This window comes from Balaenoptera ricei, chromosome 1 (genome assembly GCF_028023285.1).
Source record: "Balaenoptera ricei isolate mBalRic1 chromosome 1, mBalRic1.hap2, whole genome shotgun sequence".
NCBI classification, from domain to species: domain Eukaryota; kingdom Metazoa; phylum Chordata; class Mammalia; order Artiodactyla; family Balaenopteridae; genus Balaenoptera; species Balaenoptera ricei.
Window position 1 is genome coordinate 68035932 of NC_082639.1, and position 6850 is coordinate 68042781.

Below are 6850 nucleotides of genomic sequence, written 5' to 3' on the forward strand. Positions count from 1 at the left end.
GGGGCTTTGATTATTTTTGTCCGTTTCTTCAGAAACTTTCTTTGAGTTGGATTGCTTCTGAACCAGCTTCTAACTTCCAGCAAGTTGTTCCCGTTCTGCGGTGTTTATGGAGGGGCGGGGCGGGGGAGTGGAGTTTGAAACCATCCAGAGATTTCCTGTTTGAGGGGTTGTTAAGGACAGAAGGTCAGTTACAAACCGCAGGGTGGCCAGCAGGTGCCCAGGTGTGACCCACACAGCCTGGATCAGCTTCTGCCCCTGCCTCTGTATTGGGAGAGTGTGTGTGTGTGTGTGTGTGTGTGTGTGTGTGTGATTCCTGCTTGCCTTACTTGGATTTTCTGACTTTTCTGTAATAACCTCTGCTTTGCCTTTGGCGAGGGTGGGGCAGAGCTGGGGGAGGAAGCATAAACTAGAAAAGAAAGGAACCCCGATATTTTCAAGTTTGGATTTTAAAGTCTCAAATCCAAAAAAGAAAAAGAAAAATCTGACTTCTTAGGGTTCTGCCTAAAACATTTTTTTTTTTCCTATAACAACTGAAATTCCTCAGCTAATTGTGTTCCTACCGAATGCTTTCAGAAACATACCCCTCTCAACTGGGGAAATTATATTTTACTCTGGCTTTTATAAATGACACTCCCTTACTTATTAAAGCAACCTGGAAAATTGGCACAGCCCACTTCAGAGTAGTAATTATACAATAGGACTAGTTAAACATTTTATGCATTTTTTTCCAAAATATTTGACTCATAAATCTTGAAGGAAATTTTTCAGAAGTTAAAACTGGAACACCTAACTGAAAATGGGGCCTTAGAATTATTTAAAAATTAGTTGCTGTCTTATATAAGTTTATCCTCATTAAGTTTGTAGAAGGTATACATGATGACCAAGTGGGATTTTTTCTAGGAGTGCAAGACTGGTTTAGTGTTTGTAATTTCTCCAATACAGCATTGTTCTCACTCATCTTCTTTGTGTTGTTGTTGGCAAATATACTACATTTCTATATATTACGGTCGATATGTTATATGTATGTTGTTGTATACAATTACTTTCTAAATCAGTTAAGAGAAAGAAAGGAGAGGAAATAGGATTTGCATTGTGTTTTATAATTACATAATTACCTCTACCAGTGCTCTTTGTTTGTTCATGTGGATTTGAGTTACTGTCTGGGGCCACTTGCTTTCAGCCTGAAGATCTGTTAGTATTTCTTGTAATGTGGGTCTGCTATCAACAAATTCTCTCAGTTTTTGTTTATCTGAGAATGTCTTTATTTTGCCTTCGTTTTTTGAAAGATAGCTTTGCTGGATACAGGATTCTTGGTTGACAGATTTTTTTCTTGGAGCACTTTTAACATCTTATCCCACTGTCTCTGGTCTCCCTTATTTCCAGTTATAAGTAAGCCGATTTTATTGGGGTTCTTTTGTAAGTGATGAGTAGTTTATCTCTTGCTGCATTCAAGAGTTTCTCCTTGTCATTGGCCATCAGCATTTTTACTATGATGTCTATGGATCTCCATGCTTATCCTCTGTGGAGTTTGTTGACCTTCGTGGATATATAGACTAATGTTTTTCAATAAATTTGGGAAGTTTCCAGCCTTCCAGCCTTCCTTCCTTCCTTCCTTTCATTCATTCTTTCTTTCATTCTTTCTTTTTATAAGATTTTTTTTTTTTGATGTGGACCATTTTTAAAGTCTTTATTGAATTTGTTAACAATATTGCTTCTGTTTTATGTTTTGGTTTTTTGGCCATGAGGCATGTAGGATCTTAGCTCCCCAACCAGGGATCAAACCCACACTCCCTGCATTGGAAGGCAAAGTCTTAACCACTGGACTGCCAGGGAAGTCCCCAGCCATTATTTCTTTAAATATTTTTTCTTCTCCTTTCTTTCTCTCCTCTCCTTTTGGTACTCCAGTTTTGCATATATTGATGCATTTCATGGTGTTCCACATTTCTCCAAGGCTCTGTTCATTTTCCTTCATTCTTTTTTCTCTATTCATTCTTCATTCTCTCTATTCTATTGAATTGCATAAACTTCATCAGTCTGTCTTCAAGTTTACTAATTTTCTTCTCCTGCCAGTTGACATCTACTGTTGCGCCCATCTAGTGAGTTGATTATTTCAGTTATTGTTGTTTCAGCTCTAGAATTTCCACTTGGTTCTTTTTCATAATTTCTCTGTATTGACATTCTCTATTTGATGAGACACGGTCATCATATCTTCTGTAATTAATCATGGATTCCTTTTGTTCTTTGAACATATTTATATTGTCTACTTTGAAGTTTTTAAATCCAACATCTGGTTGCTTCACATGCAGTTCTTGTGCCTTCTTACTTTCTGGTGTAGGGGTCATATTTTGTTTCTTTGTATGTCTTATTATTTATTTATTTTTTTATATTAAGCATTTTCAATAATATATTAGAGCAACTCTAGGTACTGGTCCCCACCTTCTTTTAGGACTTGTTATTTACATTTTTAGTGACTGGCTGAATAAGTTAGTAAAGTCTATTTTCCCGCTGTGATGGGAAGCCTCTGATGTTGCTCTTCAGAGGATGCAGCCTTGAGTATGCTCAGTCACCCTGGGATGACAGTGGTTTTAATAAGGCTTTCTTTGTCTCTTTCCCTGACCACACCCTGCTGTTAAGCTACACTAATTGCTGATTGATACTCTGTTGTTTTCAACAACAGCCCTTGGGCCATAAATTGCTCCACAAACTGATCAAATTAGATTCCTTTGAAAGGATAGTTCTGAAATTTTGTTTGAGATTTGTTCTGACCCTAGGAGGGCTCCTCCCACTTTTCTCTTTCCTCTCTCAGGCAAACTAGTGCTGGCAGGTAGGAACAATGTTGCCGATCTTTCTGAGTGACACCCCTGCTTTAGGAGCTTAGTGCTGCTGGGTGGGGGGCAATTTGAGAGTGACACCAGTTTCCTCAGCTTGTCTCTCCAAGCATGGAAACTCTGCCCCATGCACCAGTATAAGGGCCCTGAGGGCTCCAGTATCCTCAGCTGTGCTGCTCCCAAGGGAGATCCTCCATCCTAATGTGGGAGTAGAAGGAGGGATCCCCCAACTCTCCCGCACACTCACCCGAACTTAGCCTCAGCCACAGGTAATGGGACAGGATGAGAAATACTGATGTCCTGCCTTCCCAGGAAGATAACCCTCTGACTGGGTTATAATTCCTCCCACTGGAGGAACAGGATACTCCTGGCTGTGCCCGTCTGGAGTGGAGTTTCCATCTCACTGAGTTGGAAGGGGGAGGAATAGTGTGGGTCTTTGTTCAAATACCACAGGGTCTCACTATTCTTACAGAATTTTAGTAGCTTTTCTTTCCTTCTTTCTTTCTTTTTCTAAAAATATTTATTTATTTGGCTGAGCCAGGTCTTAGCTGCAGCACGCAGGATCTTTAGTTGCAGCATGTGGGATCTGGTTCCCTGACCAGGGATCGAACCTGGGCCCTTGGCAGTGAAAGCGCGGAGTCCTAACCACTGGACTGCAGGGGAATTCCCTCTAGAGATTTTATTTATTTTTAAAATATTTAATTAATTAATTTATTTATTTTTGCTGCGCCAGGACTTAGTTGCAGCATTTGGACTCTTAGTTGCATGCATGCAGGATCTAGTTCCTGAACCAGGAATTGAACCCGGGTCCCCTGCATTGCGAGCTTGGAGTCTTACCCACTGGACCACCAGGGAAGTCCCTCCCTCTAGAGACTTGAAATAGTTGTTTTAAAAAGTAATTTTCACCAGTTTCACTGGGGAGTAGGTCTGCGGAGCAGCACATTACTGTCTCATACTGGAGCCTCATATCGCTTAAATCCTAACAGATTAAAAAAAGCTTCTTGAAAGGGTGATAGGTAAGTTGCTTGTAATATGTTTTTTATTATTAATTGATTGATTGATTGATTTTTGGCTGTGTTGGGTCTTCGTTGCTGCGCAAGGGCTTTCTCTAGTTGCGGCAAGCAGGGGCTACTCTTTGTTGCGGTGTGCAGGCTTCTCATTGCAGTGGCTTCTCTTGTTGCGGAGCATGGGGTCTAGGCACATGGGTTAGTAGTTGTGGCTCACAGGCTCTAGAGCGCAGGCTCAGTAGTTGTGGCGGGCGGGCTTAGTTGCTCTGCGGCATGTGGAATCTTCCTGGACCAGGGCTCGAACCTGTGTCCCCTGTATTGGCAGGCAGATTCTTAACCACTGCGTCACCAGGGAATGCCTGTAATATGCATTAGTTGTTCATATTAGTGCAGTTATTAAAATGCCTAAGCTAGTGATGTATTTTAACAAATGTCTTTGGAGAAAGAAAATGGATACGCCTTTATTTTTTTATGAGTAATTTTTTTGCTTACTTCTGAAAGCTGAAATAAAGTACATAATAATATAGTACTAGAGGGTGGTCTGTTTAAAATATGATCCACTAATGAAGGAAAGCAAAATGTTGGTGGGAAGGATACTATTAGACATCAGGTTTTATCAATAACTAATGTTTGTAACATTGGGCAGGTAATTTAACCTCTCTGTTTAGGTGTTTTTTTTGTTTTGTTTTTTTAATAAATAACCCAGTCTGTGGTTTGTCTTTTCATTCCCGTAATAGTGCCTTTCACAGAGCAGTTTTATTTTATTTATTTATTTATTTATTTTTATTTTTGGCTGTGTTGGGTCTTCGTTACTGCGAATGGGCTTCTCATCGCGGTGGCTTCTCTTGTTGTGGAGCATGGCCTGTAGGCACGTGGGCTTCAGTAGTTGTGGCTCACAGGCCCTAGAGTGCAGGCTCAGTAGTTGTGGCGCATGGGCTTAGTTGCTCCGTGGCATGTGGGATCTTCCCGGACCAGGGCTCGAACCCGTGTCCCCTGCATTGGCAGGCAGATTCCCAACCACTGCGCCACTAGGGAAGCCCTAGGTGTTCTTCACTGATAAAATAAAAAGTTTAGTAAGATGATCTCTAAGTCCTAGGACACTTGAAAATATTGTATTTCTAACAAGGAGAATTATGGAGTGATGATTTCCAAATTTTATTTTATTTTCAAATTATTTATTTATTTATTTATTTTGCAGCAGGTCAAATTTTTAAAATTAGGGTACAATGCTATCTATAGTGTATCTATAGAAAAAAGACTGGAGAAAAGAAAGCAAAATGTTTAACAGTGATGATCTTGAGACCATGGGATTAAGGATAACTGTTGCTTTCATTTTAATTTTTAAATTAAAAAATTTTTTTTCTTCAAGGAGCACATGCTACATTTATAGACATAAAGTTGTTTTATAATGACCCCTGTTTAAAGTCACATTGTATTAAACAAGAGAGGGGACAAATGTCTTCAGAGGTTGATTTGCTTGTCCAAAGTCTCACAGCCAGTATTCATTCAACACATTTTGACTGGTACCTACTCAGATGCCAGATGCTGTTCTGGGCCTGGGAAAGGCAGCAGTGGACACAGACAGCTGGACTACACTTCCCAGCCTCCTTTGCAATTAGGCGTGGCCATGTGAGTAAGTCTCCTCCAGGGAATGTGAGCAGTGTGCTACCTTCTAGGGCACATAGAACCTGGCTCGTTTTTCCTACCAAGTCTAGAATTCTAACATTGCTAGGACCCCAAAACACCGTGTGTGCCGTTTCCAATTTTAACCTCTTCCTTCCTTCCCTTACAGGTAACCAGTGACCTGATTTTACAATAATCTTTTTCTGGCTTTTTGTATACTTTCCTCTTCATTCTAACAATATAGTTGGTTTGTCAGTTTTTCACTGTTACATGGTGTGATTCATACTTTCTTTTGTGTTTTGCCTATTGCTTAATATGTCTATGAGATTTATCCATATTGTTGCCTGGAACTGGAGTTCGTTTTTATTGCAGGATACTATTCCATTGTATGACCACACACCACCTACTAAAGATGGATATTTGGGTTGTCTTCGGGTCTGGCTTACCATGAATAATGCTGCTGAGAAAATTTTTGTCCATTGCCCTTGGCACACATGTGCACAAATTTCTCTACGGTAAAGACCCACATGTCTTAGGATGTGTCCAAGCTCACATGATAATTTCTGTTCTCCAAAGTAGTTAAAATTGTATTGTCAGATCTCTTATATACTGAATATAAAAGCAGCATCTCATTGTGCTCTTGTTTTGCATTTCCTTGATTACCAACAAGTGAGCAGCTTTTCACATGCTTATTGCTCATTTGTATTCTCTCTTTAGTGAAATCACTATCCCTGTCTTTTACATTTTCTATCGGGTTATTTCTTATTGTAGTTCTTTATATTCTGGATATTAATTACTTGTTGGCTAAATGTGTTGCAGATATATCCTTCAAGTTTGTGGCTTGTCCTCTGTTTCCTTCATGGCATTTTTGGGTGAATAGAAACTCTTGATTTTTAGGTAATCTGGTTTCTCAATCTTTTCTTTTATGATTTGGACTTTTTGTGTCTTCAGAAATCTTTACCTACCCTGAAGTCCAAAAGATATTCTTTTATATTTTCTAAGAGTTTTCAAGGTTTTAAAAAATCTCATTTTAAAAAGTTTAATCCACCTAGATATGCTTTTTCTGTATGGTGTGAGGCAGGCCTCCAGTTTCATTATTTCCATCTGGGTAACAAATTGTCTCAGTATCAGTTATTCAACAGACCATCCTTGCCTCAGTTGATCAGCAATGCCACCTTGGGTATTTCATCTTCTGGAAAACCAGGAGTCTAGGAGTGAACATTGTGGTGGTTCCATCAGATTTCAGCTCTGGGTTCAGGCAACAGGGAACTTGAAGAGCTGGAGGGAGGGAGGGAAGGAGGGGTGGGGCAGAGGGAGCAGCAGGAAAGAGGATGTAGGGTGGAGGCATCCAGTGAGCATTTGTGTCTGGAGCCCCAGCCCAGCCTGAGCTGG